The sequence below is a fragment of the Schistocerca gregaria genome, unplaced genomic scaffold (genome assembly GCF_023897955.1).
Source record: "Schistocerca gregaria isolate iqSchGreg1 unplaced genomic scaffold, iqSchGreg1.2 ptg000649l, whole genome shotgun sequence".
In the NCBI taxonomy this organism is placed as follows: Eukaryota; Metazoa; Arthropoda; class Insecta; order Orthoptera; family Acrididae; genus Schistocerca; species Schistocerca gregaria.
Genome location: NW_026062034.1, coordinates 645,001 through 650,000, shown reverse-complemented (window position 1 = coordinate 650,000; position 5,000 = coordinate 645,001). Strand labels below are relative to the sequence as shown.

General features: G+C 55.0%; 3 non-coding genes across 3 annotated transcripts in view; all 3 read right to left on the bottom strand.

Moving 5' to 3' along the window:
* The window catches only part of LOC126317955 (large subunit ribosomal RNA), a 4,223-nt gene extending 4,194 nt beyond the window's left edge, over positions 1 to 29 (bottom strand). Inside the window, exon 1 of the ribosomal RNA XR_007557057.1 lies at positions 1 to 29. This exon is cut by the window's left edge and continues 4,194 nt beyond it. This is a non-coding gene — a ribosomal RNA (large subunit ribosomal RNA).
* Positions 30 to 217: 188 nt separating this feature from the next.
* On the bottom strand, positions 218 to 372 carry LOC126317824 (5.8S ribosomal RNA). The gene has a single exon (XR_007556938.1). It is a non-coding gene; the product is annotated as a 5.8S ribosomal RNA (ribosomal RNA).
* A 368-nt stretch (positions 373 to 740) lies between these two features.
* LOC126317861 (small subunit ribosomal RNA) lies at positions 741 to 2,633 on the bottom strand. Its single transcript, XR_007556972.1, has one exon. It is a non-coding gene; the product is annotated as a small subunit ribosomal RNA (ribosomal RNA).
* Positions 2,634 to 5,000: the final 2,367 nt, after the last annotated feature.

The following is a 5,000-nucleotide window of genomic DNA, read 5'->3' as shown; positions in this document are numbered from 1 at the left end:
AGCGGGTAGTCTCGCCTGCTCTGAGGTCGTTGTACGAGGTGTCGCACGCCACACCGCCAGCCGGCTGTGCACGCTACCGAGAAAGTACCGGTATGCGAACCGCCAGGCGACGGGCGCGCATCGCACGTTTAAGGAGACGCGGCCGGCCACACAGGCGACCACGACACTCCCACGTCTCCGAAGCGGGACAAACGCCGCGCGCTTCAGTATACGTAGCCGACCCTCAGCCAGACGTGGCCCGGGAACGGAATCCATGGACCGCAATGTGCGTTCGAAACGTCGATGTTCATGTGTCCTGCAGTTCACATGTCGACGCGCAATTTGCTGCGTTCTTCATCGACCCACGAGCCGAGTGATCCACCGTCCTGGGTGATCTTTTCCTTTTCAGTCTCCCACTGTCTCTTTCAAGACAGTAGCATTTGCGGGACTGAGGCGTCTGACGGCCCCTGTTCCACTATTTTTTTTTGTGTCCAACGGCCTCACAGCCGATGGGCGTCGTACGGCTCCACACCGGAGCGGACAGGCACTCGGGCGAACGTCATTCAAAACCGGCGCCAGGCGCCAGGTACCGCAGGCCAGCCGCTCCAGAGCTTCAGCGCTCGTACCACACAACAACAACACTTCCGCTAGTTTTGAGAGGCACGCGTGGTTCCGCACGCGGCGCACGGCCACTGCCGTACAGGTAGCGTGTTGCGCGACACGACACGACACGCACATCGAAAGACATGCAGTCTAGTCGGTAATGATCCTTCCGCAGGTTCACCTACGGAAACCTTGTTACGACTTTTACTTCCTCTAAATGATCAAGTTTGGTCATCTTTCCGGTAGCATCGGCAACGACAGAGTCGATGCCGCGTACCAGTCCGAAGACCTCACTAAATCATTCAATCGGTAGTAGCGACGGGCGGTGTGTACAAAGGGCAGGGACGTAATCAACGCGAGCTTATGACTCGCGCTTACTGGGAATTCCTCGTTCATGGGGAACAATTGCAAGCCCCAATCCCTAGCACGAAGGAGGTTCAGCGGGTTACCCCGACCTTTCGGCCTAGGAAGACACGCTGATTCCTTCAGTGTAGCGCGCGTGCGGCCCAGAACATCTAAGGGCATCACAGACCTGTTATTGCTCAATCTCGTGCGGCTAGAAGCCGCCTGTCCCTCTAAGAAGAAAAGTAATCGCTGACAGCACGAAGGATGTCACGCGACTAGTTAGCAGGCTAGAGTCTCGTTCGTTATCGGAATTAACCAGACAAATCGCTCCACCAACTAAGAACGGCCATGCACCACCACCCACCGAATCAAGAAAGAGCTATCAATCTGTCAATCCTTCCGGTGTCCGGGCCTGGTGAGGTTTCCCGTGTTGAGTCAAATTAAGCCGCAGGCTCCACTCCTGGTGGTGCCCTTCCGTCAATTCCTTTAAGTTTCAGCTTTGCAACCATACTTCCCCCGGAACCCAAAAGCTTTGGTTTCCCGGAGGCTGCCCGCCGAGTCATCGGAGGAACTGCGGCGGATCGCTGGCTGGCATCGTTTATGGTTAGAACTAGGGCGGTATCTGATCGCCTTCGAACCTCTAACTTTCGTTCTTGATTAATGAAAACATACTTGGCAAATGCTTTCGCTTCTGTTCGTCTTGCGACGATCCAAGAATTTCACCTCTAACGTCGCAATACGAATGCCCCCGCCTGTCCCTATTAATCATTACCTCGGGTTCCGAAAACCAACAAAATAGAACCGAGGTCCTATTCCATTATTCCATGCACACAGTATTCAGGCGGGCTTGCCTGCTTTAAGCACTCTAATTTGTTCAAAGTAAACGTGCCGGCCCACCGAGACACTCAACAAAGAGCACCCTGGTAGGATTTAAACGGGGTCCGCCTCGGGACGCGAAAGCACCCCTTCGGCTCGCCCCACCGGCAGGACGTCCCACGATACATGCCAGTTAAACACCGACGGGCGGTGAACCAACAGCGTGGGACACAAATCCAACTACGAGCTTTTTAACCGCAACAACTTTAATATACGCTATTGGAGCTGGAATTACCGCGGCTGCTGGCACCAGACTTGCCCTCCAATAGATACTCGTTAAAGGATTTAAAGTGTACTCATTCCGATTACGGGGCCTCGGATGAGTCCCGTATCGTTATTTTTCGTCACTACCTCCCCGTGCCGGGAGTGGGTAATTTGCGCGCCTGCTGCCTTCCTTGGATGTGGTAGCCGTTTCTCAGGCTCCCTCTCCGGAATCGAACCCTGATTCCCCGTTACCCGTTACAACCATGGTAGGCGCAGAACCTACCATCGACAGTTGATAAGGCAGACATTTGAAAGATGCGTCGCCGGTACGAGGACCGTGCGATCAGCCCAAAGTTATTCAGAGTCACCAAGGCAAACGGACCAGACAAGCCAATCCGATTGGTTTTGATCTAATAAAAGCGTCCCTTCCATCTCTGGTCGGGACTCTGTTTGCATGTATTAGCTCTAGAATTACCACAGTTATCCAAGTAACGTGGGTACGATCTAAGGAACCATAACTGATTTAATGAGCCATTCGCGGTTTCACCTTAATGCGGCTTGTACTGAGACATGCATGGCTTAATCTTTGAGACAAGCATATGACTACTGGCAGGATCAACCAGGGAGCTGCGTCAACTAGAGCTGAGCACCCGGCCGCCCGGGAGTGTGTCCCGGGGGCCCGCGCGAACACGCAAGCGTCCGCTCAATTATTCTGCAAACAGGAGGAGGCCGAGCTCCCCTGCACGATACACCTCGAAACCCTCTCAGGTCCCGGCGGCGCGCAGCGCCGTCCTAGGTACTTGGTCGGTTTCGAGAGAGGCGCAATCGCCCGGAGTTAGGCGAGTAGACGGTTTTAGTGCGAACACCCTTGCTCCCAACTGAGCTTGCCGCTGCCGACAGAGGCCCGGGAGCGTGCTGTCGTGGCATTGCCGGCGGGAGACAACACGCGCCACCTATGGTGACCGGCAGCTCCAACGCCAGCGCCACACAAGGGCAAAGCCCCACTTGGGTGCAGAAGCGAACTCTCCCAGCACAGCGCACGCGCCAACACGTCCGCACAACTGCGATACAAACCACCTGCGAGAACCGCTGGGGCGACCGAGCAGCAGACGGCGTCGCGGCGCCGAGTGCCAGGCGGCGGCGCATCCTCAACGCACACAGTCCTCAATCAGACCAGCACACTGCAGATGTCCACCGCGCTTCGCACCGGGCTCGGCTGAACCAACTTTGGCCGCCAGGCGCCGCGTGCAGGGTGCGCCGCAGCGTAGCTGCGCCGCCTGCCGAGCCCGTCGGCTGGCGCTCCTGCCACTCGGCGCCCCCCACCAGCCGCCTGTTGCGCGTGCGCCCACGCAGCGCGCGGCCAACACGCCGGGCGGCCCCCCTTCACCGGCCGGGAACAGTCCCACCAAGCCACCGCCGCGTATCGCTTCATACCCACATGGGCCTAGTCACGTGTGTGGATGTGGCGGGTACCGCTGAAACAACCGGTTAATAGCTGTACCGATCGTCGCCATCACAGATTCACCTCCAGCGTGAACAACCGCTCAACAACGGATTTCCAGTTCATTTGCGTATCTTGGGCAGTAAACGTAGATGTCCACCTACATTTGCGAATTCAACAATTCTTGCATGCCAGGATGTCATGTGTCACGACACGCTACATCAGACCACATACACACTGCGACATGTGCAGAAGAGAACACGTGGAAGGTGGCCCGCGCACGTATGCGATGTCCCTTCCGCGATCCACTGTCAACCGGCATCTGCGGCATGTCCCAGATATGGAACGCGGTCCACCAGGGTAGCACTTTGTGTGAGGCAATACGACAAAGTCGGAATACACGCGTCACTACATCACACGGCTCACGCTGACCTGACCTGACTCACCGCACCACCACCCCCAGCGACCCAGGGTGACATACAATGCGTTCGTACGTTCCTCCCACACGCCTCTACGGCGTACCACAGTGCAACCTAGCTGTTATTGGGAGACGAGACAAGTAGCATCGAGCACAACATATGGAAATTGAGATTCGACACCGTTGGGCACAGCCAGCGTACGGTCACACGTATCACACTACTTCACTCTGTACGTAACTACCGATGATCGGTACAGCGTGTGGGTTACGCGTACGACATCAGCGGACAATGGACACAGACCATACCACGACGTACACTGAGGGCGTCGACATCTGAACGCAACTGAACAGCTGCGAGGCTCATTTAACACTCAAACGCCAGACCGACCAGCTTGAGAGGACGGAGACACAAAGAGAGGGGCAGAGGGGGGGGGGGGGGGCGATATAGTCCTATTGCAGTACAATTGACAGTGGATAGCGGGAATATGTGGAAAGTAAGCAACACTCGCAAGACATCTACATGAGGATAACAACGACACCAGAGATTCCGAGCAGTGAACTATGTTAGGCAAAGGGACAACGTGGGTTAGGTTAAGGGACAACGTGGGTTAGGTTAAGGGACAACGTGGGTTAGGTTAAGGGACAACGTGGGTTAGGTTAAGGGACAACGTGGGTTAGGTTAAGGGACAACGTGGGTTAGGTTAAGGGACAACGTGGGTTAGGTTAAGGGACAACGTGGGTTAGGTTAAGGGACAACGTGGGTTAGGTTAAGGGACAACGTGGGTTAGGTTAAGGGACAACGTGGGTTAGGTTAAGGGACAACGTGGGTTAGGTTAAGGGACAACGTGGGTTAGGTTAAGGGACAACGTGGGTTAGGTTAAGGGACAACGTGGGTTAGGTTAAGGGACAACGTGGGTTAGGTTAAGGGACAACGTGGGTTAGGTTAAGGGACAAATTGAGTTAGGTTAAGGGACAAATTGAGTTAGGTTAAGGGACAAATTGAGTTAGGTTAAGGGACAAATTGAGTTAGGTTAAGGGACAAATTGAGTTAGGTTAAGGGACAAATTGAGTTAGGTTAAGGGACAAATTGAGTTAGGTTAAGGGACAAATTGAGTTAGGTTAAGGGACAAATTG